Source organism: Amia ocellicauda, unplaced genomic scaffold (assembly GCF_036373705.1).
Source record: "Amia ocellicauda isolate fAmiCal2 unplaced genomic scaffold, fAmiCal2.hap1 HAP1_SCAFFOLD_38, whole genome shotgun sequence".
Taxonomy (NCBI): Eukaryota; Metazoa; Chordata; class Actinopteri; order Amiiformes; family Amiidae; genus Amia; species Amia ocellicauda.
Window position 1 is genome coordinate 632,358 of NW_027102952.1, and position 25,245 is coordinate 657,602.

The 25,245-nt window shown below is 46.4% G+C and overlaps 20 non-coding genes and 54 pseudogenes across 20 annotated transcripts; all 74 read right to left on the reverse strand.

Moving 5' to 3' along the window:
• Nucleotides 1–197: 197 nt before the first annotated feature.
• Nucleotides 198–316, reverse strand: LOC136734218 (uncharacterized; annotated as a pseudogene).
• Nucleotides 317–530: 214 nt separating this feature from the next.
• Nucleotides 531–649, reverse strand: LOC136734274 (uncharacterized; annotated as a pseudogene).
• A 216-nt stretch (nucleotides 650–865) lies between these two features.
• On the reverse strand, nucleotides 866–984 carry LOC136734445 (uncharacterized; annotated as a pseudogene).
• Nucleotides 985–1,195: 211 nt separating this feature from the next.
• Nucleotides 1,196–1,314, reverse strand: LOC136734109 (uncharacterized; annotated as a pseudogene).
• Nucleotides 1,315–1,523: 209 nt separating this feature from the next.
• On the reverse strand, nucleotides 1,524–1,642 carry LOC136734287 (uncharacterized; annotated as a pseudogene).
• Nucleotides 1,643–1,866: 224 nt separating this feature from the next.
• On the reverse strand, nucleotides 1,867–1,985 carry LOC136733907 (uncharacterized; annotated as a pseudogene).
• A 216-nt stretch (nucleotides 1,986–2,201) lies between these two features.
• On the reverse strand, nucleotides 2,202–2,320 carry LOC136734239 (uncharacterized; annotated as a pseudogene).
• Nucleotides 2,321–2,539: 219 nt separating this feature from the next.
• On the reverse strand, nucleotides 2,540–2,658 carry LOC136734174 (uncharacterized; annotated as a pseudogene).
• A 214-nt stretch (nucleotides 2,659–2,872) lies between these two features.
• LOC136734360 (uncharacterized) lies at nucleotides 2,873–2,991 on the reverse strand (annotated as a pseudogene).
• Nucleotides 2,992–3,200: 209 nt separating this feature from the next.
• LOC136734118 (uncharacterized) lies at nucleotides 3,201–3,319 on the reverse strand (annotated as a pseudogene).
• A 224-nt stretch (nucleotides 3,320–3,543) lies between these two features.
• Nucleotides 3,544–3,662, reverse strand: LOC136734446 (uncharacterized; annotated as a pseudogene).
• A 210-nt stretch (nucleotides 3,663–3,872) lies between these two features.
• LOC136734119 (uncharacterized) lies at nucleotides 3,873–3,991 on the reverse strand (annotated as a pseudogene).
• A 224-nt stretch (nucleotides 3,992–4,215) lies between these two features.
• LOC136734447 (uncharacterized) lies at nucleotides 4,216–4,334 on the reverse strand (annotated as a pseudogene).
• A 217-nt stretch (nucleotides 4,335–4,551) lies between these two features.
• LOC136734146 (uncharacterized) lies at nucleotides 4,552–4,670 on the reverse strand (annotated as a pseudogene).
• A 219-nt stretch (nucleotides 4,671–4,889) lies between these two features.
• LOC136734254 (uncharacterized) lies at nucleotides 4,890–5,008 on the reverse strand (annotated as a pseudogene).
• A 214-nt stretch (nucleotides 5,009–5,222) lies between these two features.
• On the reverse strand, nucleotides 5,223–5,341 carry LOC136733904 (uncharacterized; annotated as a pseudogene).
• A 215-nt stretch (nucleotides 5,342–5,556) lies between these two features.
• Nucleotides 5,557–5,675, reverse strand: LOC136733932 (uncharacterized; annotated as a pseudogene).
• A 212-nt stretch (nucleotides 5,676–5,887) lies between these two features.
• Nucleotides 5,888–6,006, reverse strand: LOC136734012 (5S ribosomal RNA). Its single transcript, XR_010810392.1, has one exon. It is a non-coding gene; the product is annotated as a 5S ribosomal RNA (ribosomal RNA).
• Nucleotides 6,007–6,230: 224 nt separating this feature from the next.
• LOC136734367 (uncharacterized) lies at nucleotides 6,231–6,349 on the reverse strand (annotated as a pseudogene).
• A 210-nt stretch (nucleotides 6,350–6,559) lies between these two features.
• LOC136734438 (5S ribosomal RNA) lies at nucleotides 6,560–6,678 on the reverse strand. Its single transcript, XR_010810498.1, has one exon. It is a non-coding gene; the product is annotated as a 5S ribosomal RNA (ribosomal RNA).
• A 219-nt stretch (nucleotides 6,679–6,897) lies between these two features.
• Nucleotides 6,898–7,015, reverse strand: LOC136734292 (uncharacterized; annotated as a pseudogene).
• Nucleotides 7,016–7,560: 545 nt separating this feature from the next.
• LOC136734401 (uncharacterized) lies at nucleotides 7,561–7,679 on the reverse strand (annotated as a pseudogene).
• A 219-nt stretch (nucleotides 7,680–7,898) lies between these two features.
• On the reverse strand, nucleotides 7,899–8,017 carry LOC136733948 (uncharacterized; annotated as a pseudogene).
• A 224-nt stretch (nucleotides 8,018–8,241) lies between these two features.
• On the reverse strand, nucleotides 8,242–8,360 carry LOC136733994 (5S ribosomal RNA). Its single transcript, XR_010810374.1, has one exon. It is a non-coding gene; the product is annotated as a 5S ribosomal RNA (ribosomal RNA).
• A 216-nt stretch (nucleotides 8,361–8,576) lies between these two features.
• Nucleotides 8,577–8,695, reverse strand: LOC136733965 (5S ribosomal RNA). Its single transcript, XR_010810345.1, has one exon. It is a non-coding gene; the product is annotated as a 5S ribosomal RNA (ribosomal RNA).
• A 220-nt stretch (nucleotides 8,696–8,915) lies between these two features.
• LOC136733995 (5S ribosomal RNA) lies at nucleotides 8,916–9,034 on the reverse strand. The gene has a single exon (XR_010810375.1). It is a non-coding gene; the product is annotated as a 5S ribosomal RNA (ribosomal RNA).
• A 215-nt stretch (nucleotides 9,035–9,249) lies between these two features.
• LOC136734334 (uncharacterized) lies at nucleotides 9,250–9,368 on the reverse strand (annotated as a pseudogene).
• Nucleotides 9,369–9,587: 219 nt separating this feature from the next.
• Nucleotides 9,588–9,706, reverse strand: LOC136733912 (5S ribosomal RNA). The gene has a single exon (XR_010810338.1). It is a non-coding gene; the product is annotated as a 5S ribosomal RNA (ribosomal RNA).
• Nucleotides 9,707–9,916: 210 nt separating this feature from the next.
• On the reverse strand, nucleotides 9,917–10,035 carry LOC136734106 (uncharacterized; annotated as a pseudogene).
• A 211-nt stretch (nucleotides 10,036–10,246) lies between these two features.
• Nucleotides 10,247–10,365, reverse strand: LOC136734259 (uncharacterized; annotated as a pseudogene).
• Nucleotides 10,366–10,575: 210 nt separating this feature from the next.
• LOC136734164 (uncharacterized) lies at nucleotides 10,576–10,694 on the reverse strand (annotated as a pseudogene).
• Nucleotides 10,695–10,905: 211 nt separating this feature from the next.
• On the reverse strand, nucleotides 10,906–11,024 carry LOC136734204 (uncharacterized; annotated as a pseudogene).
• A 210-nt stretch (nucleotides 11,025–11,234) lies between these two features.
• Nucleotides 11,235–11,353, reverse strand: LOC136734099 (uncharacterized; annotated as a pseudogene).
• Nucleotides 11,354–11,583: 230 nt separating this feature from the next.
• LOC136734219 (uncharacterized) lies at nucleotides 11,584–11,702 on the reverse strand (annotated as a pseudogene).
• Nucleotides 11,703–11,912: 210 nt separating this feature from the next.
• Nucleotides 11,913–12,031, reverse strand: LOC136733941 (uncharacterized; annotated as a pseudogene).
• A 218-nt stretch (nucleotides 12,032–12,249) lies between these two features.
• Nucleotides 12,250–12,368, reverse strand: LOC136734116 (uncharacterized; annotated as a pseudogene).
• Nucleotides 12,369–12,587: 219 nt separating this feature from the next.
• LOC136734045 (5S ribosomal RNA) lies at nucleotides 12,588–12,706 on the reverse strand. The gene has a single exon (XR_010810424.1). It is a non-coding gene; the product is annotated as a 5S ribosomal RNA (ribosomal RNA).
• Nucleotides 12,707–12,916: 210 nt separating this feature from the next.
• LOC136734107 (uncharacterized) lies at nucleotides 12,917–13,035 on the reverse strand (annotated as a pseudogene).
• A 209-nt stretch (nucleotides 13,036–13,244) lies between these two features.
• On the reverse strand, nucleotides 13,245–13,363 carry LOC136734100 (uncharacterized; annotated as a pseudogene).
• A 208-nt stretch (nucleotides 13,364–13,571) lies between these two features.
• Nucleotides 13,572–13,690, reverse strand: LOC136734246 (uncharacterized; annotated as a pseudogene).
• Nucleotides 13,691–13,900: 210 nt separating this feature from the next.
• LOC136733872 (uncharacterized) lies at nucleotides 13,901–14,009 on the reverse strand (annotated as a pseudogene).
• A 221-nt stretch (nucleotides 14,010–14,230) lies between these two features.
• Nucleotides 14,231–14,349, reverse strand: LOC136734396 (uncharacterized; annotated as a pseudogene).
• Nucleotides 14,350–14,567: 218 nt separating this feature from the next.
• On the reverse strand, nucleotides 14,568–14,686 carry LOC136734282 (uncharacterized; annotated as a pseudogene).
• Nucleotides 14,687–14,905: 219 nt separating this feature from the next.
• On the reverse strand, nucleotides 14,906–15,024 carry LOC136734296 (uncharacterized; annotated as a pseudogene).
• Nucleotides 15,025–15,241: 217 nt separating this feature from the next.
• On the reverse strand, nucleotides 15,242–15,360 carry LOC136734422 (uncharacterized; annotated as a pseudogene).
• A 210-nt stretch (nucleotides 15,361–15,570) lies between these two features.
• LOC136734042 (5S ribosomal RNA) lies at nucleotides 15,571–15,689 on the reverse strand. The gene has a single exon (XR_010810421.1). It is a non-coding gene; the product is annotated as a 5S ribosomal RNA (ribosomal RNA).
• A 219-nt stretch (nucleotides 15,690–15,908) lies between these two features.
• LOC136734449 (5S ribosomal RNA) lies at nucleotides 15,909–16,027 on the reverse strand. Its single transcript, XR_010810499.1, has one exon. It is a non-coding gene; the product is annotated as a 5S ribosomal RNA (ribosomal RNA).
• Nucleotides 16,028–16,244: 217 nt separating this feature from the next.
• On the reverse strand, nucleotides 16,245–16,363 carry LOC136734365 (uncharacterized; annotated as a pseudogene).
• A 210-nt stretch (nucleotides 16,364–16,573) lies between these two features.
• Nucleotides 16,574–16,692, reverse strand: LOC136734047 (5S ribosomal RNA). The gene has a single exon (XR_010810426.1). It is a non-coding gene; the product is annotated as a 5S ribosomal RNA (ribosomal RNA).
• A 216-nt stretch (nucleotides 16,693–16,908) lies between these two features.
• Nucleotides 16,909–17,027, reverse strand: LOC136734305 (uncharacterized; annotated as a pseudogene).
• Nucleotides 17,028–17,243: 216 nt separating this feature from the next.
• Nucleotides 17,244–17,362, reverse strand: LOC136734028 (5S ribosomal RNA). Its single transcript, XR_010810407.1, has one exon. It is a non-coding gene; the product is annotated as a 5S ribosomal RNA (ribosomal RNA).
• A 210-nt stretch (nucleotides 17,363–17,572) lies between these two features.
• LOC136734485 (uncharacterized) lies at nucleotides 17,573–17,691 on the reverse strand (annotated as a pseudogene).
• Nucleotides 17,692–17,901: 210 nt separating this feature from the next.
• On the reverse strand, nucleotides 17,902–18,020 carry LOC136734460 (5S ribosomal RNA). The gene has a single exon (XR_010810500.1). It is a non-coding gene; the product is annotated as a 5S ribosomal RNA (ribosomal RNA).
• A 211-nt stretch (nucleotides 18,021–18,231) lies between these two features.
• LOC136734279 (uncharacterized) lies at nucleotides 18,232–18,350 on the reverse strand (annotated as a pseudogene).
• Nucleotides 18,351–18,574: 224 nt separating this feature from the next.
• On the reverse strand, nucleotides 18,575–18,693 carry LOC136734356 (uncharacterized; annotated as a pseudogene).
• A 220-nt stretch (nucleotides 18,694–18,913) lies between these two features.
• Nucleotides 18,914–19,032, reverse strand: LOC136733946 (uncharacterized; annotated as a pseudogene).
• Nucleotides 19,033–19,248: 216 nt separating this feature from the next.
• Nucleotides 19,249–19,367, reverse strand: LOC136734056 (5S ribosomal RNA). The gene has a single exon (XR_010810435.1). It is a non-coding gene; the product is annotated as a 5S ribosomal RNA (ribosomal RNA).
• Nucleotides 19,368–19,591: 224 nt separating this feature from the next.
• On the reverse strand, nucleotides 19,592–19,710 carry LOC136733943 (uncharacterized; annotated as a pseudogene).
• A 216-nt stretch (nucleotides 19,711–19,926) lies between these two features.
• On the reverse strand, nucleotides 19,927–20,044 carry LOC136734393 (uncharacterized; annotated as a pseudogene).
• Nucleotides 20,045–20,262: 218 nt separating this feature from the next.
• On the reverse strand, nucleotides 20,263–20,381 carry LOC136734113 (uncharacterized; annotated as a pseudogene).
• A 225-nt stretch (nucleotides 20,382–20,606) lies between these two features.
• On the reverse strand, nucleotides 20,607–20,725 carry LOC136734471 (5S ribosomal RNA). The gene has a single exon (XR_010810501.1). It is a non-coding gene; the product is annotated as a 5S ribosomal RNA (ribosomal RNA).
• Nucleotides 20,726–20,941: 216 nt separating this feature from the next.
• On the reverse strand, nucleotides 20,942–21,059 carry LOC136734019 (5S ribosomal RNA). Its single transcript, XR_010810398.1, has one exon. It is a non-coding gene; the product is annotated as a 5S ribosomal RNA (ribosomal RNA).
• A 220-nt stretch (nucleotides 21,060–21,279) lies between these two features.
• Nucleotides 21,280–21,398, reverse strand: LOC136733853 (5S ribosomal RNA). Its single transcript, XR_010810332.1, has one exon. It is a non-coding gene; the product is annotated as a 5S ribosomal RNA (ribosomal RNA).
• Nucleotides 21,399–21,619: 221 nt separating this feature from the next.
• Nucleotides 21,620–21,738, reverse strand: LOC136733956 (uncharacterized; annotated as a pseudogene).
• Nucleotides 21,739–21,953: 215 nt separating this feature from the next.
• On the reverse strand, nucleotides 21,954–22,072 carry LOC136734155 (uncharacterized; annotated as a pseudogene).
• A 215-nt stretch (nucleotides 22,073–22,287) lies between these two features.
• Nucleotides 22,288–22,406, reverse strand: LOC136734402 (uncharacterized; annotated as a pseudogene).
• A 220-nt stretch (nucleotides 22,407–22,626) lies between these two features.
• On the reverse strand, nucleotides 22,627–22,745 carry LOC136734067 (5S ribosomal RNA). Its single transcript, XR_010810446.1, has one exon. It is a non-coding gene; the product is annotated as a 5S ribosomal RNA (ribosomal RNA).
• A 223-nt stretch (nucleotides 22,746–22,968) lies between these two features.
• On the reverse strand, nucleotides 22,969–23,087 carry LOC136734121 (uncharacterized; annotated as a pseudogene).
• Nucleotides 23,088–23,311: 224 nt separating this feature from the next.
• LOC136734086 (5S ribosomal RNA) lies at nucleotides 23,312–23,430 on the reverse strand. Its single transcript, XR_010810464.1, has one exon. It is a non-coding gene; the product is annotated as a 5S ribosomal RNA (ribosomal RNA).
• Nucleotides 23,431–23,651: 221 nt separating this feature from the next.
• Nucleotides 23,652–23,770, reverse strand: LOC136734176 (uncharacterized; annotated as a pseudogene).
• A 217-nt stretch (nucleotides 23,771–23,987) lies between these two features.
• LOC136734448 (uncharacterized) lies at nucleotides 23,988–24,106 on the reverse strand (annotated as a pseudogene).
• Nucleotides 24,107–24,315: 209 nt separating this feature from the next.
• Nucleotides 24,316–24,434, reverse strand: LOC136733991 (5S ribosomal RNA). Its single transcript, XR_010810371.1, has one exon. It is a non-coding gene; the product is annotated as a 5S ribosomal RNA (ribosomal RNA).
• A 209-nt stretch (nucleotides 24,435–24,643) lies between these two features.
• On the reverse strand, nucleotides 24,644–24,762 carry LOC136734060 (5S ribosomal RNA). The gene has a single exon (XR_010810439.1). It is a non-coding gene; the product is annotated as a 5S ribosomal RNA (ribosomal RNA).
• A 215-nt stretch (nucleotides 24,763–24,977) lies between these two features.
• LOC136734178 (uncharacterized) lies at nucleotides 24,978–25,096 on the reverse strand (annotated as a pseudogene).
• Between the last annotated feature and the right edge of the window lie 149 nt (nucleotides 25,097–25,245).

The following is a 25,245-nucleotide window of genomic DNA, read 5'->3' on the forward strand; positions in this document are numbered from 1 at the left end:
CTCTTAAAGGCTGGCGGGTATTGACGGAATTTCCAGCAAAAAAAAAAAAAAAAAAAATAGAAAACTGGAGGGAAAAATATCAGTGCAGGAAAGGGTGTTGAAAGTAGCCGGGTACGTGTACAATTCCTCAATTATATCTCCTGGAGACAGAAAGAGAGTATTAAGAGCTACGATGAAGTTACCCAGGAGACGTAAAAAGCTTGCAGCACCTGGTATTTCTAGGACGTGTCCCATCCCAGTACTGACCAGGCCCTGCCCCGTTTAGCTTCCGAGATCTGACGAGATCGGGCGCATTCAGGACGGTGTGGCCACAAGCCCAAAGGCCTGGCTGCATGATGTCTCTTAAAGGTTGGCGGGTATTGACAGAACTTCCAGCAAAAAAAAAAAAACAAAGAAAAATGGATGGAAAAATATCAGTGCAGCAAAGGGTGTTGACAGTAACTGGGTACGTGTACAATTCTTCAATTATATCTCCTCCAGACAGAAAGAAAGAACTAAGAGCTACGATAAAGTTACCCAGGAGACGTAAAATCTTGCAGCACCAGGTATTTCAATGAGGTCTCCCATCCAAGTACTGACCAGGTCCTGCCCCGTTTAGCTTCCGAGATCTTACGAGATCGGGCACGTTCAGGACGGTGTGGCCGCAAGCCGAGAAGCCTGGCTGCATGATGTCTCTTAAAGGTTGGCGGGTATTGACAGAACTTCCAGCAAAAAAAAAAAAAAAAAAAGAAAAATGGATGGAAAAATATCAGTGCAGCAAAGGGTGTTGACAGTAGCTGGGTACGTGTACAATATTTCAATTATATCTCCTCCAGACAGATAGAGAGTATTAAGAGCTACGATAAAGTTACCCAGGAGACGTAAAAGCTTGCAGCACTAGGTATTTCCAGGAGGTCTCACTTTCATGTACTGACCAGGTCCTGCCCCGTTTAGCTTCCGAGATCTGACGAGATCGGGCGCGTTCAGGATGGTGTGGCCGCAAGCCGAGATGCCTGGCTGCATGATGTCTCTTAAAGGCTGGCGGGTATTGACGGAACTGCCAGCAAAAAAAAAAAAAGAAAAATAGAGGGAAATATACCAGTGCAGCAAAGGGTGTTGAAAGTAGCCGGGTACGTGTACAATTCTTCAATTATATCTCCTGGAGACAGAAAGAGAGTATTAAGAGCTACGATGAAGTTACCAAGGAGACGTAAAAAGCTTGCAGCACCTGCTATTTCTAGGAGGTCTCCCATCCAAGTACTGAACAGGTCCTGCCCCGTTTAGCTTCCGAGATCTGACAAGATCGGGCGCGTTCAGGATGGTGTGGCCGCAAGCCAAGATGTCTGGCTGCATGATGTCTCTTAAAGGCTGGCGGGTATTGACGGAACTGCCAGCAAAAAAAAAAAGAAAAATAGAGGGAAATATACCAGTGCAGCAAAGGGTGTTGAAAGTAGCCGGGTACGTGTACAATTCTTCAATTATATCTCCTGGAGACAGAAAGAGAGTATTAAGAGCTACGATGAAGTTACCCAGGAGACGTAAAAAGCTTGCAGCACCTGGTATTTCTAGGAGGTCTCCCATCCAAGTACTGACAAGGCCCTGCCCCGTCTAGCTTCCGAGATCTGACGAGATCGGGCGCATTCAGGACGGTGTGGCCACAAGCCGAAAGGCCTGGCTGCATGATGTCTCTTAAAGGTTGGCGGGTATTGACGGAACTTCCAGCAAAAAAAAAAAAGAAAAAAAGAAAAAAGAAAAATGGATGGAAAAATATCAGTGCAGCAAAGGGTGTTGACAGTAGCTGGATACGTGTACAATACTTCAATTATATCTCCTCCAGACAGAGAGAGAGTATTGAGAGCTACGATAAAGTTACCCAGGAGACGTAAAAGCTTGCAGCACTAGGTATTTCCAGGAGGTCTCACTTTCATGTACTGACCAGGTCCTGCCCCGTTTAGCTTCCGAGATCTGACTTGATCGGGCGCGTTCAGGATGGTGTGGCCGCAAGCCGAGATGCCTGGCTGCATGATGTCTCTTAAAGGCTGGAGGGTATTGACGGAACTTCCAGCAAAAAAAAAAAGAAAAAGGAAAAATGGAGGGAAAAATATCAGTGCAGGAAAGGGTGTTGAAAGTAGCCGGGTACGTGTACAATTCTTCAATTAAATCTCCTCCAGACAGAAAGAGAGTATTAAAAGCTACGACGAAGTTCCCCAGGTGACGTAAAAAGCTTGCAGCACCTGGTACTTCCAGGAGGTCTCCCATCCAAGTACTGACCAGGTCCTGCCCCGTTTAGTTTCCGAGATCTGACGAGATCGGGCGCGTTCAGGACGGTGTGGCCACAAGTCGAGACGCCTGGCTGCATGATGTCTCTTAAAGGCTGGCGGGTATTGACGGAATTTCCAGCATAAAAAAAAAAAAAAAAAATAGAAAAATGGAGGGAAAAATATCAGTGCAGGAAATGGTGTTGAAAGTAGCCGGGTACGTGTACAATTCTTCAATTATATCTCCTCCAGACTGAAAGAGAGTATTAAGAGCTACGATAAAGTTACCCAGGAGACGTAAAAGCTTGCAGCACCAGGTATTTCCAGGAGGTCTCACATTCAAGTACTGACCAGGTCCTGCCCCGTTTAGCTTCCGAGATCTGACGAGATCGGGCGTGTTCAGGATGGTGTGGCCGCAAGCCGAGATGCCTGGCTGCATGATGTCTCTTAAAGGCTGGCGGGTATTGACGGAATTTCCAGCAAAAAAAAAAAAAAAAGAAAAACGGAGGCAAGAATATCAGTGCAGCAAAGGGTGTTGAAAGTTGCCGGGTACGTGTACAATTCTTCAATTATATCTCCTCCAGACAGAAAGAGAGAATTAAGAGCTACGATGAAGATACCCAGGAGACGTAAAAAGTTTGCAACACCTCGTATTTCCAGAAGGTCACCCATAAAAGTACTGACCAGGCCCTGCCCCGTTTAGCTTCCGAGATCTGACAAGATCGGGCGCGTTCAGGATGGTGTGGCCGCAAGCCAAGATGTCTGGCTGCATGATGTCTCTTAAAGGCTGGCGGGTATTGACGGAACTGCCAGCAAAAAAAAAAAGAAAAATAGAGGGAAATATACCAGTGCAGCAAAGGGTGTTGAAAGTAGCCGGGTACGTGTACAATTCTTCAATTATATCTCCTGGAGACAGAAAGAGAGTATTAAGAGCTACGATGAAGTTACCCAGGAGACGTAAAAAGCTTGCAGCACCTGGTATTTCTAGGAGGTCTCCCATCCAAGTACTGACAAGGCCCTGCCCCGTTTAGCTTCCGAGATCTGACGAGATCGGGCGCATTCAGGACGGTGTGGCCACAAGCCGAAAGGCCTGGCTGCATGATGTCTCTTAAAGGTTGGCGGGTATTGACGGAACTTCCAGCAAAAAAAAAAAAGAAAAAAAGAAAAAAGAAAAATGGATGGAAAAATATCAGTGCAGCAAAGGGTGTTGACAGTAGCTGGATACGTGTACAATACTTCAATTATATCTCCTCCAGACAGAGAGAGAGTATTGAGAGCTACGATAAAGTTACCCAGGAGACGTAAAAGCTTGCAGCACTAGGTATTTCCAGGAGGTCTCACTTTCATGTACTGACCAGGTCCTGCCCCGTTTAGCTTCCGAGATCTGACGAGATCGGGCGCGTTCAGGATGGTGTGGCCGCAAGCCGAGATGCCTGGCTGCATGATTTCTCTTAAAGGCTGGAGGGTATTGACGGAACTTCCAGCAAAAAAAAAAAAGAAAAATAGAGGGAAATATACCAGTGCAGCAAAGGGTGTTGAAAGTAGCCCGGTACGTGTACAATTCTTCAATTATATCTCCTGGAGACAGAAAGAGAGAATTAAGAGCTACGATGAAGTTACCCAGGAGACGTAAAAAGCTTGCAGCACCTGGTATTTCTAGGAGGTCTCCCATCCAAGTACTGACAAGGCCCTGCCCCGTTTAGCTTCCGAGATCTGACGAGATCGGGCGCATTCAGGACGGTGTGGCCACAAGCCGAAAGGCCTGGCTGCATGATGTCTCTTAAAGGTTGGCGGGTATTGACGGAACTTCCAGCAAAAAAAAAAAAGAAAAAAAGAAAAAAGAAAAATGGATGGAAAAATATCAGTGCAGCAAAGGGTGTTGACAGTAGCTGGATACGTGTACAATACTTCAATTATATCTCCTCCAGACAGAGAGAGAGTATTGAGAGCTACGATAAAGTTACCCAGGAGACGTAAAAGCTTGCAGCACTAGGTATTTCCAGGAGGTCTCACTTTCATGTACTGACCAGGTCCTGCCCCGTTTAGCTTCCGAGATCTGACGAGATCGGGCGCGTTCAGGATGGTGTGGCCGCAAGCCGAGATGCCTGGCTGCATGATGTCTCTTAAAGGCTGGAGGGTATTGACGGAACTTCCAGCAAAAAAAAAAAAGAAAAAGGAAAAATGGAGGGAAAAATATCAGTGCAGGAAAGGGTGTTGAAAGTAGCCGGGTACGTGTACAATTCTTCAATTAAATCTCCTCCAGACAGAAAGAGAGTATTAAAAGCTACGACGAAGTTCCCCAGGTGACGTAAAAAGCTTGCAGCACCTGGTACTTCCAGGAGGTCTCCCATCCAAGTACTGACCAGGTCCTGCCCCGTTTAGTTTCCGAGATCTGACGAGATCGGGCGCGTTCAGGACGGTGTGGCCACAAGCCGAGACGCCTGGCTGCATGATGTCTCTTAAAGGCTAGCGGGTATTGACGGAATTTCCAGCATAAAAAAAAAAAAAAAAAATAGAAAAATGGAGGGAAAAATATCAGTGCAGGAAATGGTGTTGAAAGTAGCCGGGTATGTGTACAATTCTTCAATTATATCTCCTCCAGACTGAAAGAGAGTATTAAGAGCTACGATAAAGTTACCCAGGAGACGTAAAAGCTTGCAGCACCAGGTATTTCCAGGAGGTCTCACATTCAAGTACTGACCAGGTCCTGCCCCGTTTAGCTTCCGAGATCTGACGAAATCGGGCGTGTTCAGGATGGTGTGGCCGCAAGCCGAGATGCCTGGCTGCATGATGTCTCTTAAAGGCTGGCGGGTATTGACGGAATTTCCAGCAAAAAAAAAAAAAAAAGAAAAACGGAGGCAAGAATATCAGTGCAGCAAATGGTGTTGAAAGTTGCCGGGTACGTGTACAATTCTTCAATTATATCTCCTCCAGACAGAAAGAGAGAATTAAGAGCTACGATGAAGATACCCAGGAGACGTAAAAAGTTTGCAGTACCTCGTATTTCCAGAAGGTCACCTATAAAAGTACTGACCAGGCCCTGCCCCGTTTAGCCTCCGAGATCTGACGAGATTGGGCGCGTTCAGGATGGTGTGGCCGCAATCCGAGACGCCTGGCTGCATGATGTCTCTTAAAGGCTGGCGGGTATTGACGGAACTGCCAGCAAAAAAAAAAGAAAAAAGAAAAATGGAGGGAAAAATATCAGTGCAGCAAAGGGTGTTGAAAGTAGCCGGGTACGTGTACAATTCTTCAATTATATCTCTTCCAGACAGAAAGAGAGTATTAAGAGCTACGATGAAGTTACTCAGGAGACGTAAGATGCTTGCAGCACCTTTTATTTCCAGCAGGTCTCCCATGCAAGTACTTAACAGGCACTGCCCCGTTCAGCTTCCGAGGTCTGACGAGATTGGGGGTGTTCAGGGCGGTGTGGCCGCAAGCCGAGAGGCCTGGCTGCATGATGTGTCTTAATGGTTGGCGGGTATTGACGGAGCTTCCAGCAAAAAAAAAAAAAAGAAAAATGGAGGGAAAAATATCAGTGCAGCAAAGGGTGTTGAAAGTAGCCGGGTACGTGTACAATTCTTCAATTATATCTCCTGGAGACAGAAAGAGAGTATTAAGAGCTACGATGAAGTTACCCAGGAGACGTAAAAAGCTTGCAGCACCTGGTATTTCTAGGAGGTCTCCCATTCAAGTACTGACCAGGCCCTGCCCCGTTTAGCTTCCGAGATCTGACGAGATCGGGCGCATTCAGGACGGTGTGGCCACAAGCCGAAAGGCCTGGCTGCATGATGTCTCTTAAAGGTTGGCGGGTATTAACGGAACTTCCAGCAAAAAAAAAAAAAAAAAAAAGAAAAAAGAAAAATGGATGGAAAAATATCAGTGCAGCAAAGGGTGTTGACAGTAGCTGGATACGTGTACAATACTTCAATTATATCTCCTCCAGACAGAGAGAGAGTATTAAGAGCTACGATAAAGTTACCCAGGAAACGTAAAAGCTTGCAGCACTAGGTATTTCCAGGAGGTCTCACATTCATGTACTGACCAGGTCCTGCCCCGTTTAGCTTCCGAGATCTGACGAGATCGGGCGCGTTCAGGATGGTGTGGCCGCAAGCCAAGATGCCTAACTGCATGATGTCTCTTAAAGGCTGGCGGGTATTGACGGAACTGCCAGCAAAAAAAAAAAAGAAAAATAGAGGGAAATATACCAGTGCAGCAAAGGGTGTTGAAAGTAGCCGGGTACGTGTACAATTCTTCAATTATATCTCCTGGAGACAGAAAGAGAGTATTAAGAGCTACGATGAAGTTACCCAGGAGACGTAAAAAGCTTGCAGCACCTGGTATTTCTAGGAGGTCTCCCATCCAAGTACTGACCAGGCCCTGCCCCGTTTAGCTTCCGAGATCTGACGAGATCGGGCGCATTCAGGACGGTGTGGCCACAAGCCGAAAGGCCTGGCTGCATGATGTCTCTTAAAGGTTGGCGGGTATTGACGGAACTTCCAGCAAAAAAAAAAAAAAAAAAATAGAAAAATGGAGGGAAAAATATCAGTGCAGGAAAGGGTGTTGAAAGTAGCCGGGTACGTGTACAATTCTTCAATAATATCTCCTGCAGACTGAAAGAGAGTATTAAGAGCTACGATAAAGTTACCCAGGAGACGTAAAAAGCTTGCAGCACCTGGTATGTCCAGGAGGTCACCCATCCAAGCACTGACCAGGCCCTGCCCCGTTAGCTTCCGAGATCTGACGAGATCGGGCGCGTTCAGGACGGTGTGGCCGCAAGCTAAGAAGCCTGGCTGCATGATGTCTCTTAAAGGCTGGCGGGTATTGACGGAACTTCCAGCAAAAAATAAAAAATAAATAAATAGAAAAATGGAGGGAAAAATATCAGTGCAGGACAGGGTGTTGAAAGTAGCCGGGTACATGTACAATTCTACAATTATATCTCCTCCAGACTGAATGAGAGTATTAAGAGCTACGATGAAGTTACCCAGGAGATGTAAAAAGCTTTCAGCACCTGGTATTTCCAGGAGGTCACCCATCCAATTACTGACCAGGCCCTGCCCAGTTTTTCTTCCGAGATCTGGCGTCTTCAGGACGGTGTGGCCTCAAGCCAAGAGGCCTGGCTGCATGATGTCTCTTAAAGGCTGGAGGGTATTGATGGAACTTCCAGCAAAAAACAAAAGAAAAAAGAAAAATGGAGGGACAAATATCAGTGCAGCAAAGCGTGTTGAAGGTAGCCGGGTACGTGTACAATTCTTCAATTATATCTCCTCCAGACAGATAGAGAGTATTAAGAGCTACGATAAAGTTACCCAGGAGACGTAAAAGCTTGCAGCACCAGGTATTTCCAGGAGGTCTCACATTCATGTACTGACCAGGTCCTGCCCCGTTTAGCTTCCAAGATCTGACGAGATCGGGCGAGTTCAGGATGGTGTGGCCGCAAGCCGAGATGCCTGGCTGCATGATGTCTCTTAAAGGCTGGCGGGTATTCACGGACTTTCCAGCAAAAAAAAAAAAAAAAAAAATAGAAAAATGGAGGGAAAAATATCAGTGCAGCAAAGGGTGTTGACAGTAGCTGGGTACGTGTACAATACTTCAATTAAATCTCCTCCAGACAGATAGAGAGTATTAAGAGCTACGATAAAGTTACCCAGGAGACGTAAAAGCTTGCAGCACTAGGTATTTCCAGGAGGTCTCACTTCCATGTACTGACCAGGTCCTGCCCCGTTTAGCTTCCAAGATCTGACGAGATCGGCCGCGTTCAGAATGGTGTGGCCGCAAGCCGAAAGGCCTGGCTGCATGATGTCTCTTAAAGGTTGGCGGGTATTGACGGAACTTCCAGCAAAAAAAAAAAGAAAAAAAGAAAAAAGAAAAATGGATGGAAAAATATCAGTGCAGCAAAGGGTGTTGACAGTAGCTGGATACGTGTACAATACTTCAATTATATCTCCTCCAGACAGAGAGAGAGTATTAAGAGCTACGATGAAGTTACCCAGGAGACGTAAAAAGCTTGCAGCACCTGGTATTTCTAGGAGGTCTCCCATCCAAGTACTGACCAGGTCCTGCCCCGTTTAGCTTCCGAGATCTGACGAGATCGGGCGCATTCAGGACGGTGTGGCCGCAAGCCGAGACGCCTGGCTGCATGATGTCTCTTAAAGGTTGGCGGGTATTGACGGAACTGCCAGCAAAAAAAAAAAAAAAAAAGAAAAATGGATGGAAAAATATCAGTGCAGCAAAGGGTGTTGAAAGTAGCCGGGTACGTGTACAATTCTTCAATTATATCTCCTGGAGACAGAAAGAGAGTATTAAGAGCTACGATGAAGTTACCCAGGAGACGTAAAAAGCTTGCAGCACCTGGTATTTCTAGGAGGTCTCCCATCCAAGTACTGACCAGGTCCTGCCCCGTTTAGCTTCCGAGATCTGACGAGATCGGGCGCATTCAGGATGGTGTGGCCGCAAGCCGAGATGCATGGCTGCATGATGTCTCTTAAAGGCTGGCGGGTATTGACGGAATTTCCAGCAAAAAAAAAAAAAAAAAAAATAGAAAAATGGAGGGAAAAATATCAGTGCAGGAAAGGGTGTTGAAAGTAGCTGGATACGTGTACAATACTTCAATTATATCTCCTCCAGACAGAGAGAGAGTATTAAGAGCTACGATGAAGTTACCCAGGAGACGTAAAAAGCTTGCAGCACCTGGTATTTCTAGGAGGTCTCCCATCCAAGTACTGACCAGGTCCTGCCCCGTTTAGCTTCCGAGATCTGACGAGATCGGGCGCATTCAGGACGGTGTGGCCGCAAGCCAAGAGGCCTGGCTGCATGATGTCTCTTAAAGGTTGGCGGGTATTGACGGAACTTCCAGCAAAAAAAAAAAAAAAAAAGAAAAATGGATGGAAAAATATCAGTGCAGCAAATGGTGTTGACAGTAGCTGGGTACGTGTACAATACTTCAATTATATCTCCTCCAGACAGATAGAGAGTATTAAGAGCTACGATAAAGTTACCCAGGAGACGTAAAAGCTTGCAGCACCTGGTATTTCCAGGAGGTCTCACATTCAAGTACTGACCAGGTCCTGCCCCGTTTAGCTTCCGAGATCTGACAAGATCGGGCGCGCTCAGGACGGTGTGGCCGCAAGCCAAGAGGCCTGGCTGCATGATGTCTCTTAAAGGCTGGCGGGTATTGACGGAACTTCCAGCAAAAAAAAAAAAAAAAAAAATGGAAAATGGAGGGAAAAATATCAGTGCAGCAAAGGCTGTTGAAAATAGCCGGGTACGTGTACAATACTTCAATTATATCTCCTCCAGACAGATAGAGAGTATTAAGAGCTACGATGAAGTTTCCCAGGAGACGTAAAAAGCTTGCAGCACCAGGTATTTCCAGGAGGTCTCCCATCCAAGTACTGACCAGGCCCTGCCCCGTTTAGCTTCCGAGATCTGACGAGATCGGGCGTGTTCAGGACGGTGTGGCCGCAAGCCAAGAGGCCTGGCTGCATGATGTCTCTTAAAGGCTGGCGGGTATTGTCGGAACTGCCAGCAAAAAAAAAAAAGAAAAATAGAGGGAAAAATACCAGTGCAGCAAAGGGTGTTGAAAGTAGCCGGGTACGTGTACAATTCTTCAATTATATCTCCTCCAGACAGAAAGAGAGTATTAAGAGCTACGATGAAGTTACCCAGGAGACGTAAAAAGCTTGCAGCACCTGGCATTTCCAGGAGGTCACCCATCCAAGTACTGACCAGGCCCTGCCCCGTTTAAATTCCAAGATCTGATGAGATCGGGGGCGTTCAGGACGGTGTGGCTGCAAGCCAAGAGGCCTGGCTGCATGATGTCTCTTAATGGCTGGCGGGTATTGACGGAACATCCAGCAAATAAAAAACAAGAGAAATGGTGGTAAAAATATCAGTGCAGCAAAGGGTGTTGAAAGTAGCCAGGTACGTGTACAATTCTTCAATTATATCTCCTCCAGACTGAAAGAGAGTATTAAGAGCAACGATGAAGTTACCCAGGAGACGTAAAAAGCTTGCAGCACCTGGTATATCCAGGAGGACACCCATCCAAGTACTGACAAGGCCCTGCCCCGTTTGGCTTCCGAGATCTGACGAGATCGGGCGCGTTCAGGACGGTGTGGCCGCAAGCCAAGATGCCTGGCTGCATGATGTCTCTTAAAGGCTGGCGGGTATTGACGGAACAGCGAGCAAAAAAAAAAAAGAGAAATGGAGGGAAAAATATCAGTGCAGTAATGGGTTTTGAAAGTAGCCGGGTACGTGTACAATTCTTCAATTATATCTCCTCCGGACAGAAAGAGAGTATTAAGAGCTACGATGAAGTTACCCAGGAGACGTAAAAAGCTTGCAGCACCTGGCATTTTCAGGAGGTCACCCATCCAAGTACTGTCCAGGCCCTGCCCCGTTTAAATTCCAAGATCTGATGAGATCGGGGGCGTTCAGGACGGTGTGGCTGCAAGCCAAGAGGCCTGGCTGCATGATGCCTCTTAATGGTTGGCGGGTTTTGACGGAACATCCAGCAAATAAAAAAAAAGAGAAATGGTGGTAAAAATATCAGTGCAGCAAAGGGTGTTGAAAGTAGCCAGGTACGTGTACAATTCTTCAATTATATCTCCTCCAGACTGAAAGAGAGTATTAAGAGCTACGATGAAGTTACCCAGGAGACGTAAAAAGCTTGCAGCACCTGATATTTCCAGGAGGACACCCATCCAAGTACTGACCAGGCCTTGCCCCGTTTAGCCTCCGAGATCTGACGAGATCGGGCGCGTTCAGGACGGTGTGGCCGCAAGCCAAGATGCCTGGCTGCATGATGTCTCTTAAAGGCTGGCGGGTATTGACGGAACAGCCAGCAAAAAAAAAAAAGAGAAATGGAGGGAGAAATACCAGTGCAGCAAAGGGTGTTGAAAGTAGCCGGGTACGTGTACAATTCTTCAATTATATCTCCTGCAGACAGAAAGAGAGTATTAAGAGCTACGATGAAGTTACCCAGGAGACGTAAAAAGCTTGCAGCACCTGGTATTTCTAGGAGGTCAGCCATCCAAGTACTGACCAGGCCCTGCCCCGTTTAGCTTCCGAGATCTTACGAGATCGGGCGCATTCAGGACGGTGTGGCCACAAGCCGAGAGGCCTGGCTGCATGATGTCTCTTAAAGGTTGGCGGATATTGACGGAACTTCCAGCAAAAAAAAAAAAAAAAAAAAAAAAAAAAAAATGAAAAATGGATGGAAAAATATCAGTGCAGCAAAGGGTGTTGACAGTAGCTGGGTACGTGTACAATACTTCAATTATGTCTCCTCCAGACAGAAAGAGAGTATTAAGAGCTACGATGAAGTTACCCAGGAGACGTAAAAAGCTTGCAGCACCTGGTATTTCTAGGAGGTCTCCCATCCATGTACTGACCAGGTCCTGCCCCGTTTAGCTTCCGAGATCTTACGAGATCGGGCGCATTCAGGACGGTGTGGCCACAAGCCGAGAGGCCTGGCTGCATGATGTCTCTTAAAGGTTGGCGGATATTGACGGAACTTCCAGCAAAAAAAAAAATGAAAAATGGAGGGAAAAATATCAGTGCAGCAAAGGCTGTTGAAAGTAGCCGGGTACGTGTACAATACTTCAATTATATCTCCTCCAGACAGATAGAGAGTATTAAGAGCTACGATGAAGTTTCACAGGAGACGTAAAAAGCTTGCAGCACCAGGTATTTCCAGGAGGTCTCCAATCTAAGTACTGACCAGGCCCTGCCCCGTTTAGCTTCAGAGATCTGACGATATCGTGCGCGTTCAGGACGGTGTGGCCGAAAGCCAAGAGGCCCGGCTGCATGATGTCTCTTTAGGCTGGTGGGTATTGACGGAACTTCCAGCAAAAAAAAAAAAAAAAAAAAAGAAAAATGGAGGGAAAGATATCAGTGCAGCAAAGGCTGTTGAAAGTAGCCGGGTACGTGTACAATTCTTCAATAATATCTCCTCCAGACTGAAAGAGAGTATTAAGATTTACGATGAAGTTACCCAGGAGACGTAAAAAGCTTGCAGCACCTGGTATTTCCAGGAAGTCACCCAACCAAATACTGACCAGGTCCTTCCCCGTTTAGCTTCTGAGATCTGACGAGATCGGGCGCGTTCAGGATGGTGTGGCCGCAAGCCAAGATGCCTGGCTGCATGATGTCTCTTAAAGGATGGCGGGTATTGACGGAATTTCCAGCAAAAAAAAAAAAAAAAAAAATAGAAAAATGGAGGGAAAAATATCAGTGCAGCAAAGGGTGTTGAAAGTAGCCGGGTACGTGTACAATTCTTCACTTATATCTCCTCCAGACAGAAAGAGAGAATTAAGAGCTACGATAAAGTTACCCAGGAGACGTAAAAGCTTGCAGCACCAGGTATTTCCAGGAGGTCTCCCATCCAAGTACTGACCAGGTCCTGCCCCGTTCAGCTTCCGAGATCTGACGAGATCGGGCGCGTTCAGGATGGTGTGGCCGCAAGCCAAGATGGCTGGCTGCATGATGTCTCTTAAAGGCTGGCGGGTATTGACGGAACTGACAGCAAAAAAAAAAAAGAAAAATAGAGGGAAATATACCAGTGCAGGAAAGGGTGTTGAAAGTAGCCGGGTACGTGTACAATTCTTCAATTATATCTCCTCCAGACAGAAAGAGAGTATTAAGAGCTACGATGAAGTTACCCAGGAGACGTAAAAAGCTTGCAGCACCTGGCATTTCCAGGAGGTCACCCATCCAAGTACTGACCAGGCCCTGCCCCGTTTAAATTCCAAGATCTGATGAGATCGGGGGCGTTCAGGACGGTGTGGCTGCAAGCCAAGAGGCCGGGCTGCATGATGTCTCTTAATGGTTGGCGGGTTTTGACGGAACATCCAGCAAAAAAAAAAAGAGAAATGGAGGGAGAAATACCAGTGCAGCAATGGGTGTTGAAAGTAGCCGGGTACGTGTACAATTCTTCAATTATGTCTCCTCCAGACAGAAAGAGAGTATTAAGAGCTACGATGAAGTTACCCAGGAGACGTAAAAAGCTTGCAGCACCTGGTATTTCTAGGAGGTCAGCCATCCAAGTACTGACCAGGCCCTGCCCCGTTTAGCTTCCGAGATCTTACGAGATCGGGCGCATTCAGGACGGTGTGGCCACAAGCCGAGAGGCCTGGCTGCATGATGTCTCTTAAAGGTTGGCGGATATTGACGGAACTTCCAGCAAAAAAAAAAAGAAAAATGGAGGGAAAAATATCAGTGCAGCAAAGGCTGTTGAAAGTAGCCAGGTACGTGTACAATACTTCAATTATATCTCCTCCAGACAGAAAGAGAGTACTAAGAGCTACGATGAAGTTACCCAGGAGACAAAAAAGCTTGCAGCACCAGGTATTTCCAGGAGGTCACCCATCCAAGTTCTGACCAGGCCCTGCCCCTTTTACCTTCCGAGATCTGACGAGATCGGGCGCGTTCAGGACGGTGTGGCCGCAAGCCAAAAGGCCTGGCTGCATGATGTCTCTTAAAGGCTGGCGGGTATTGACGGAACTTCCAGCAAAAAAAAACAAAAAAAATAGAGGGAAATATACCAGTGCAGCAAAGGGTGTTGAAAGTAGCCTAGTACGTGTACAATTCTTCAATTATATCTCCTGGAGACAGAAAGAGAGTATTAAGAGCTACGATGAAGTTACCCAGGAGACGTAAAAGGCTTGCAGCACCTGGTATTTCTAGGAGGTCTCCCATCCAAGTACTGACCAGGCCCTGCCCCGTTTAGCTTCCGAGATCTGGCGCATTCAGGACGGTGTGGCCACAAGCCGAAAGGCCTGGCTGCATGATGTCTCTTAAAGGTTGGCGGGTATTGACAGAACTTCAAGCAAAAAAAAAAAAAAAAAAAAAAAAAAAAAATGGATGGAAAAATATCAGTGCAGCAAAGGGTGTTGACAGTAGCTGGGTACGTGTACAATACTTCAATTATATCTCCTCCAGACAGATAGAGAGTATTAAGAGCTACGATAAAGTTACCCAGGAGACGTAAAAGCTTGCAGCACGAGGTATTTCCAGGAGGTCTCACATTCATGTACTGACCAGGTCCTGCCCCGTTTAGCTTCCGAGATCTGACGAGATCGGGCGCGTTCAGGATGGTGTGGCCGCAAGCCGAGAGGCCTGGCTGCATGATGTCTCTTAAAGGCTGGCGGGTATTGACGGAACTTCCAGCAAAAAAAAACAAAAAAAAAAGGAAAATGGAGGGAAAAATATCAGTGCAGGAAAGGGTGTTGAAAGTAGCCGGGTACGTGTACAATACTTCAATTATATCTCCTCCAGACAGAAAGAGAGTATTAAGAGCTACGATGAAGTTACCCAAGAGACGTAAAAAGCTTGCAGCACCTGGTACTTCCAGGAGGTCTCCCATCCAAGTACTGACCAGGTCCTGCCCCGTTTAGTTTCTGAGATCTGACGAGATCGGGCGCGTTCAGGACGGTGTGGCCACAAGCCGAGACGCCTGGCTGCATGATGTCTCTTAAAGGCTGGCGGGTATTGACGGAATTTCCAGCATAAAAAAAAAATAAAAAATAGAAAAATGGAGGGAAAAATATCAGTGCAGGAAAGGGTGTTGAAAGTAGCCGGGTACGTGTACAATTCTTCAATTATATCACCTCCAGACAGAAAGAGAGTATTAAGAGCTACGATAAAGTTACCCAGGGGACGTAAAAAGCTTGCAGCACCTGGTATTTCCAGGAGGTCACCCATCCAAGTACTGTCTAGGCCCTGCCCCATTTAGCTTCCGAGATCTGATGAGATCAGGCGCGTTCAGGACAGTGTGTCCGCAAGCCAAGAGGCCTGGCTGCATGATGTCTCTTAAAGGCTGGCGGGTATTGACGGAACTTCCAGCAAAAAAAAAAAAAAAAAATAGAAAAAGGGAGGGAAAAATATCAGTGCAGCAAAGGGTGTTGAAAGTAGCCGGGTACATGTACAATTCTTCAATTATATCTCCTCCAGACAGATAGAGAGTATTAAGAGCTACGATAAAGTTACCCAGGAGACGTAAAAGCTTGCAGCACTAGGTATTTCCAGGCGGTCTCACATTCATGTACTAACCAGGTCCTGCCCCGTTTAGCTTCCGAGATCTGACGAGATCGGGCGCGTTCAGTATGGTGTGGCCGCAAGCCGAGATGCCTGGCTGCATGATGTCTCTTAAAGGATGGCGGGTATTGACGGAATTTCCAGCAAAAAAAAAAAAGAAAAATAGAGGGAAAAATATCAGTGCAGCAAAGGGTGTTGAAAGTAGCCGGGTACGTGTACAATTGTTCAATTATATCTCCTGGAGACAGAAAGAGAGTATTAAGAGCTACGATGAAGTTACCCAGGAGACGTAAAAGGCTTGCAGCACCTGGTATTTCTAGGAGGTCTCCCATCCAAGTACTGACCAGGCCCTGCCCCGTTTAGCTTCCGAGATCTGACGAGATTGGGCGCATTCAGGACGGTGTGGCCGCAAGCCGAGAGACTTGGCTGAATGATGACTCTTAAAGGTTGGCGGGTATTGACGGAATTTCCAGCAAAAAAAAAAAAAAAAAAAATAGAAAAATGGAGGGAAAAATATCAGTGCAGAAATGGTGTTGAAAGTAGCTGGGTACGTGTACAATTCTTCAATTATATCTCCTGCAGACAGAAAGAGAGTATTAAGAGCTACGATGAAGTTACCCAGGAGACGTAAACAGCTTGCAGCACCTGGTATTTCTAGGAGGTCTCCCATCCAAGTACTGACCAGGCCCTGCCCCGTTTAGCTTCCGAGATCTGACGAGATCGGGCGCATTCAGGACGGTGTGGCCACAAGCCGAAAGGCCTGGCTGCATGATGTCTCTTAAAGGTTGGCGGGTATTGACGGAACTTCCAGCAAAAAAAAAAAAAAAAAAAAAAAAAATGGATGGAAAAATATCAGTGCAGCAAAGGGTGTTGACAGTAGCTGGGTACGTGTACAATACTTCAATTATATCTCCTCCAGACAGATAGAGAGTATTAAGAGCTACGATAAAGTTACCCAGGAGACGTAAAAGCTAGCAGCACCAGGTACTTCCAGGAGGTCTCACATTCATGTACTGACCAGGTCCTGCCCCGTTTAGCTTCCGAGATCTGACGAGATCGGGCGCGTTCAGGATGGTGTGGCCGCAAGCCGAGATGCCTGGCTGCATGATGTCTCTTAAAGGCTGGCGGGTATTGACGGAACTGCCAGCAAAAAAAAAAAAGAAAAATAGAGGGAAATATACCAGTGCAGCAAAGGGTGTTGAAAGTAGCCGGGTACGTGTACAATTCTTCAATTATATCTCCTGGAGACAGAAAGAGAGTATTAAGAGCTACGATGAAGTTACCCAGGAGACGTAAAAAGCTTGCAGCACCTGGTATTTCTAGGAGGTCTCCCATCCAAGTACTGACCAGGTCCTGCCCCATTTAGCTTCCGAGATCTGACGAGATCGGGCGCGTTCAGGATGGTGTGGCCGCAAGCCGAGATGCCTGGCTGCATGATGTCTCTTAAAGGCTGGCGGGTATTGACGGAACTTCCAGCAAAGAAAAAAAAAAAAAAAGAAAAATGGAGGGAAAAATATCAGTGCAGCAAAGGGTGTTGAAAGTAGCCGGGTACGTGTACAATTCTTCAATTAAATCTCCTGCAGACAGAAAGAGAGAATTAAGAGCTACGATAAAGTTACCCAGGACACGTAAAAGCTTGCAGCACCAGGTATTTCCAGGAGGTCTCCCATCCAAGTACTGACCAGGCCCTGCCCCGTTTAGCTTCCGAAATCTGATATGATCGGCCGCATTCAGGACGGTGTGACTACAAGCCAAGAGGCCTGGCTGCATGATGTCTCTTAAAGGCTGGCGGATATTGACGGAACTTCCAGCAAAAAAATAAAATAAAAAGAAAAATGGAGGGAAAAATATCAGTGCAGCAAAGGGTGTTGAAAGTAGCCTAGTACGTGTACAATTCTTCAATTATATCTCCTGGAGACAGAAAGAGAGTATTAAGAGCTACGATGAAGTTACCCAGGAGACGTAAACAGCTTGCAGCACCTGGTATTTCTAGGAGGTCTCCCATCCAAGTACTGACCAGGCCCTGCCCCGTTTAGCTTCCGAGATCTGACGAGATCGGGCGCATTCAGGACAGTGTGGCCACAAGCCGAAAGGCCTGGCTGCATGATGTCTCTTAAAGGTTGGCGGGTATTGACGGAACTTCCAGCAAAAAAAAAAAAGAAAAATAGAGGGAAAAATACAAGTGCAGCAAAGGGTGTTGAAAGTAGCCGGGTACGTGTACAATTCTTCAATTATATCTTCTCCAGACAGAAAGAGAGTATTTAGAGCTACAATGAAGTTCCCCAGGAGACGTAAAAAGCTGGCAGCACCTGGTATTTCCAGGAGGTCTCACATTTAAGTACTGACCAGGTCCTGCCCCGTTTAGCTTCCGAGATCTGACAAGATCGGGCGCGTTCAGGACGGTGTGGCCACAAGTCAAAAGGCCTGGCTGCATGATGTCTCTTAAAGGTTGGCGGGTATTGACGGAACTGCCAGCAAAAAAAAAAAAGAAAAATAGAGGGAAATATACCAGTGCAGCAAAGGGTGTTGAAAGTAGCCGGGTACGTGTACAATTCTTCAATTATATCTCCTGGAGACAGAAAGAGAGTATTAAGAGCTACGATGAAGTTACCCAGGAGACGTAAAAAGCTTGCAGCACCTGGTATTTCTAGGAGGTCTCCCATCCAAGTACTGACCAGGCCCTGCCCCGTTTAGCTTCCGAGATCTGACGAGATCGGGCGCATTCAGGACGGTGTGGCCACAAGCCGAAAGGCCTGGCTGCATGATGTCTCTTAAAGGTTGGCGGGTATTGACGGAACTTCCAGCAAAAAAAAAAAAAAGAAAAATGGATGGAAAAATATCAGTGCAGCAAAGGGTGTTGACAGTAGCTGGGTACGTGTACAATTCTTCAATTAAATCTCCTGCAGACAGAAAGAGAGAATTAAGAGCTACGATAAAGTTACCCAGGACACGTAAAAGCTTACAGCACCTGGTATTTCTAGGAGGTCTACCATCCAAGTACTGACCAGGCCCTGCCCCGTTTAGCTTCCGAGATCTGACGAGATCGGGCGCATTCAGGACGGTGTGGCCTCAAGCCGAAAGGCCTGGCTGCATGATGTCTCTTAAAGGTTGGCGGGTATTGACGGAACTTCAAGCAAAAAAGAAAAAGAAAAAAAGAAAAAAGAAAAATGGATGGAAAAATATCAGTGCAGCAAAGGGTGTTGACAGTAGCTGGATACGTGTACAATACTTCAATTATATCTCCTCCAGACAGAGAGAGAGTATTAAGAGCTACGATAAAGTTACCCAGGAGACGTAAAAGCTTGCAGCACTAGGTATTTCCAGGAGGTCTCACATTCATGTACTGACCAGGCCCTGTCCCGTTTAGCTTCCGAGATCTTACGAGATCGGGCGCATTCAGGATGGTGTGGCCACAAGCCGAGATGCCTGGCTGCATGATGTCTCTTAAAGGTTGGCGGGTATTGACGGAACTTCCAGCAAAAAGAAAAAAAAAAAAAAATAGAAAAATGGAAGGAAAAATATCAGTGCAGGAAAGGGTGTTGAAAGTAGCCGGGTACGTGTACAATTCTTCAATTATATCTCCTGCAGACTGAAAGAGAGTATTAAGAGCTACGATAAAGTTACCCAGGAGACGTAAAAGCTTGCAGCACCTGGTATTTCCAGGAGGTCTCACATTCAAGTACTGACCAGGTCCTGCCCCGTTTAGCTTCCGAGATCTGACGATATCATGCGCATTCAGGACGGTGTGGCCGAAAGCCGAGAGGCCCAGCTGCATGATGTCTCTTTAAGGCTGGCGGGTATTGACGGAACTTCCAGCAAAAAAAAAAAGAAAAAAGAAAAATGGAGGGAAAAATATCAGTGCAGCAAAAGGTTTTGAAAGTAGCCGGGTACGTGTACAATTCTTCAATAATATCTCCTACAGACTGAAAGAGAGTATTAAGAGCTATGATGAAGTTACCCAGGAGACGTAAAAAGCTTGCAGCACCTGGTATTTCTAGGAGGTCTCCCATCCAAGTACTGACCAGGCCCTGCCCCGTTTAGCTTCCGAGATCTGACGAGATCGGGCGCATTCAGGACGGTGTGGCCACACGCCGAAAGGCCTGGCTGCATGATGTCTCTTAAAGGTTGGCGGGTATTGACGGAACTTCCAGCAAAAAAAAAAAAGAAAAAAAGAAAAAAGAAAAATGGATGGAAAAATATCAGTGCAGCAAAGGGTGTTGACAGTAGCTGGATACGTGTACAATACTTCAATTATATCTCCTCCAGACAGAGAGAGAGTATTAAGAGCTACGATAAAGTTACCCAGGAGACGTAAAAGCTTGCAGCACTAGGTATTTCCAGGAGGTCTCACTTTCATGTACTGACCAGGTCCTGCCGCGTTTAGCTTCCGAGATCTGACGAGATCGGGCGCATTCAGGACAGTGTGGCCACAAGCCGAAAGGCCTGGCTGCATGATGTCTCTTAAAGGTTGGCGGGTATTGACGGAACTTCCAGCAAAAAAAAAAAAAAAAAAGAAAAATGGATGGAAATATACCAGTGCAGCAAAGGGTGTTGAAAGTAGCCGGGTACGTGTACAATTCTTCAATTATATCTCCTGGAGACAGAAAGAGAGTATTAAGAGCTACGATGAAGTTACCCAGGAGACGTAAAATGCTTGCAGCACCTGGTATTTCCAGGAGTTCACCCATCCAAGTACTGACCAGGCCCTGCCCCGTTAGCTTCCGAGATGTGATGAGATCGGGCGCGTTCAGGACGGTGTGGCCGCAAGCCAAGAGGCCTGGCTGTATGATGTCTCTTAAAGGCTGGCGGGTATTGACGAACTTCCAGCAAAAAAAAAAAAAAAAAAAATGGAAAATGGAGGGAAAAATATCAGTGCAGCAAAGGCTGTTGAAAGTAGCCGGGTACGTGTACAATTCTTCAATTATATCTCCTGGAGACAGAAAGAGAGTATTAAGAGCTACGATGAAGTTACCCAGGAGACGTAAAAAGCTTGCAGGACCTGGTATTTCCAGGAGGTCTCCCATCAAAGTACTGACCAGGCCCTGCCCCGTTTAGCTTCCGAGATCTGATGAGATCGGGCGCGTTCAGGACGGAGTGGCCACAAGCCGAAAGGCCTGGCTGCATGATGTCTCTTAAAGGTTGGCGGGTATTGACGGAACTTCCAGCAAAAAAAAAAATTAAAAAAAGAAAAAAGAAAAATGGATGGAAAAATATCAGTGCAGCAAATAGTGTTGACAGTAGCTGGGTACGTGTACAATACTTCAATTATATCTCCTCCAGACAGATAGAGAGTATTAAGAGCTACGATGAAGTTACCCAGGAGACGTAAAAAGCTTGCAGCACCTGGTATTTCTAGGAGGTCTCCCATCCAAGTACTGACCAGGCCCTGCCCCGTTTAGCTTCCGAGATCTGACGAGATCGGGCGCATTCAGGACGGTGTGGCCACAAGCCGAAAGGCCTGGCTGCATGATGTCTCTTTAAGGCTGGCGGGTATTGACGGAACTTCCAGCAAAAAAAAAAAGAAAAAAGAAAAATGGAGGGAAAAATATCAGTGCAGCAAAGGGTTTTGAAAGTAGCCGGGTACGTGTACAATTCTTCAATAATATCTCCTACAGACTGAAAGAGAGTATTAAGAGCTATGATGAAGTTACCCAGGAGACGTAAAAAGCTTGCAGCACCTGGTATTTCCAGGAGGTCACCCATCCAAGTACTGACCAGGCCCTGCCCCGTTAGCTTCCGAGATCTGACGAGATCGGGCGCGTTCAGGACGGTGTGGCCGCAAGCCAAGAGGCCTGGCTGCATGATGTCTCTTAAAGGCTGGCGGGTATTGATGGAACTTCCAGCAAAAAAAAAAAAAAAAAAAAATGGAAAATGGAGGGAAAAATATCAGTGCAGCAAAGGCTGTTGAAAGTAGCCGGGTACGTGTACAATACTTCAATTATATCTCCTCCAGACAGATAGAGAGTATTAAGAGCTACGATGAAGTTTCCCAGGAGACGTAAAAAGCTTGCAGCACCAGGTATTTCCAGGAGGTCTCCCATCCAAGTACTGACCAGGCCCTGCCCCGCTTAGCTTCCGAGATCTGATGAGATCGGGCGTGTTCAGGACGGTGTGGCCGCAAGCCAAGAGGCCTGGCTGCATGATGTCTCTTAAAGGCTGGCGGGTATTGACGGAACTTCCAGCAAAAAATAAAAAATAAATAAATTGAAAAATGGAGGGAAAAATATCAGTGCAGGACAGGGTGTTGAAAGTAGCCGGGTACATGTACAATTCTTCAATTATATCTCCTCCAGACTGAATGAGAGTATTAAGAGCTACGCTGAAGTTACCCAGGAGATGTAAAAAGCTTTCAGCACCTGGTATTTCCAGGAGGTCAACCATCCAATTACTGACCAGGCCCTGCCCAGTTTTTCTTCCGAGATCTGACGAGATCTTGCGTCTTCAGGACGGTGTGGCCTCAAGCCAAGAGGCCTGGCTGCATGATGTCTCTTAAAGGCTGGAGGGTATTGATGGAACTTCCAGCAAGAAACAAAAGCAAAAAGAAAAATGGAGGGAAAAATATCAGTGCAGCAAAGCGTGTTGAAGGTAGCCGGGTACGTGTACAATTCTTCAATTATATCTCCTCCAGACAGATAGAGAGTATTAAGAGCTACGATAAAGTTACCCAGGAGACGTAAAAGCTTGCAGCACCAGGTATTTCCAGGAGGTCTCACATTCAAGTACTGACCAGGTCCTGCCCCGTTTAGCTTCCGAGATCTGACGAGATCGGGCGCGTTCAGGACGGTGTGGCCGCAAGCCGAGATGTCTGGCTGCATGATGTCTCTTAAAGGCTGGCGTGTATTGACGGAATTTCCAGCAAAAAAAAAAAAAAAAAAGAAAAATGGATGGAAGAATATCAGTGCAGGAAAGGGTGTTGAAAGTAGCCGGGTACGTGTACAATTCTTCAAATATATCTCCTCCAGACAGATAGAGAGTATTAAGAGCTACGATAAAGTTACCCAGGAGACGTAAAAGCTTGCAGCACCAGGTATTTCCAGGAGGTCTCACATTCATGTACTGACCAGGTCCTGCCCCGTTTAGCTTCCAAGATCTGACGAGATCGGGCGAGTTCAGGATGGTGTGGCCGCAAGCCGAGATGCCTGGCTGCATGATGTCTCTTAAAGGCTGGCGGGTATTGACGGAATTTCCAGCAAAAAAAAAAAAAAAAAAAATAGAAAACTGGAGGGAAAAATATCATTGCAGGAAAGGGTGTTGAAAGTAGCCGGGTACGTGTACAATTCTTCAATTATATCTCCTGGAGACAGAAAGAGAGTATTAAGAGCTACGATGAAGTTACCCAGGAGACGTAAAAAGCTTGCAGCACCTGGTATTTCTAGGAGGTCTCCCATCCAAGTACTGACCAGGCCCTGCCCCGTTTAGCTTCCGAGATCTGACGAGATCGGGCGCATTCAGGACGGTGTGCCCACAAGCCGAAAGGCCTGGCTGCATGATGTCTCTTAAAGGTTGGCGGGTATTGACAGAACTTCCAGCAAAAAAAAAAAAAAAAAAAAAAAAAAGAAAAATGGATGGAAAAATATCAGTGCAGCAAAGGGTGTTGACAGTAGCTGGGTACGTGTACAATTCTTCAATTATATCTCCTCCAGACAGAAAGAAAGAACTAAGAGCTACGATAAATTTACCCAGGAGACGTAAAATCTTGCAGCACCAGGTATTTCCAGGAGGTCTCCCATCCAAGTACTGACCAGGTCCTGCCCCGTTTAGCTTCCGAGATCTTACGAGATCGGGCGCATTCAGGACGGTGTGGCCACAAGCCGAAAGGCCTGGCTGCATGATGTCTCTTAAAGGTTGGCGGGTATTGACGGAACTTCCAGCAAAAAAAAAAAAGAAAAAAAGAAAAAAGAAAAATGGATGGAAAAATATCAGTGCAGCAAAGGGTGTTGACAGTAGCTGGATACGTGTACAATACTTCAATTATATCTCCTCCAGACAGAGAGAGAGTATTGAGAGCTACGATAAAGTTACCCAGGAGACGTAAAAGCTTGCAGCACCTGGTATTTCTAGGAGGTCTCCCATCCAAGTACTGACCAGGCTCTGCCCCGTTTAGCTTCCGAGATCTGACGAGATCGGGCGCATTCAGGACGGTGTGGCCACAAGCCGAAAGGCCTGGCTGCATGATGTCTCTTAAAGGTTGGCGGGTATTAACAGAACTTCCAGCAAAAAAAAAAAAAAAAAAAAAAAAGAAAAATGGATGGAAAAATATCAGTGCAGGAAAGGGTGTTGACAGTAGCTGGGTACGTGTACAATTCTTCAATTATATCTCCTCCAGACAGAAAGAAAGAACTAAGAGCTACGATAAAGTTACCCAGGAGACGTAAAATCTTGCAGCACCAGGTATTTCCAGGAGGTCTCCCATCCAAGTACTGACCAGGTCCTGCCCCGTTTAGCTTCCGAGATCTTACGAGATCGGGCGCAATCAGGACGGTGTGGCCACAAGCCGAAAGGCCTGGCTGCATGATGTCTCTTAAAGGTTGGCGGGTATTGACGGAACTTCCAGCAAAAAAAAAAAAAAAAAAAAGAAAAATGGATGGAAAAATATCAGTGCAGCAAAGGGTGTTGACAGTAGCTGGATACGTGTACAATACTTCAATTATATCTCCTCCAGACAGAGAGAGAGTATTGAGAGCTACGATAAAGTTACCCAGGAGACGTAAAAGCTTGCAGCACTAGGTATTTCCAGGAGGTCTCACTTTCATGTACTGACCAGGTCCTGCCCCGTTTAGCTTCCGAGATCTGACGAGATCGGGCGCGTTCAGGATGGTGTGGCCGCAAGCCGAGATGCCTGGCTGCATGATGTCTCTTAAAGGCTGGCGGATATTGACGGAACTGCCACCAAAAAAAAAAAAGAAAAATAGAGGGAAATATACCAGTGCAGCAAAGGGTGTTGAAAGTAGCCGGGTACGTGTACAATTCTTCAATTATATCTCCTAGAGACAGAAAGAGAGTATTAAGAGCTACGATGAAGTTACCCAGGAGACGTAAAAGCTTGCAGCACTAGGTATTTCCAGGAGGTCTCCCATCCAAGTACTGACCAGGCCCTGCCCCGTTTAGCTTCCGAGATCTGACGAGATCGGGCGCATTCAGGACGGTTTGGCCGCAAGCCAAGAGGCCTGGCTGCATGATGTCTCTTAAAGGTTGGCGGGTATTGACGGAACTTCCAGCAAAAAGAAAAAGAAAAATAGAGGGAAATATACCAGTGCAGCAAAGGGTGTTGAAAGTAGCCGGGTACGTGTACAATTCTTCAATTATATCTCCTGGAGACAGAAAGAGAGTATTAAGAGCTACGATGAAGTTACCCAGGAACCGTAAAAAGCTTGCAGCACCTGGTATTTCTAGGAGGTCTCCCATCCAAGTACTGACAAGGCCCTGCCCCGTTTAGCTTCCGAGATCTGACGAGATCGGGCGCATTCAGGACGGTGTGGCCGCAAGCCAAGAGGCCTGGCTGCATGATGTCTCTTAAAGGTTGGCGGGTATTGACGGAACTTCCAGCAAAAAAAAAAAAAAAAAAGAAAAATGGATGGAAAAATATCAGTGCAGCAAATGGTGTTGACAGTAGCTGGGTACGTGTACAATACTTCAATTATATCTCCTCCAGACAGAAAGAAAGAACTAAGAGCTACGATAAAGTTACCCAGGAGATGTAAAATCTTGCAGCACCAGGTATTTCCAGGAGGTCTCCCATCCAAGTACTGACCAGGTCCTGCCCCGTTTAGCTTCCGAGATCTTACGAGATCGGGCGCAATCAGGACGGTGTGGCCACAAGCCGAAAGGCCTGGCTGCATGATGTCTCTTAAAGGTTGGCGGGTATTGACGGAACTTCCAGCAAAAAAAAAAAAGAAAAAAAGAAAAAAGAAAAATGGATGGAAAAATATCAGTGCAGCAAAGGGTGTTGACAGTAGCTGGATACGTGTAC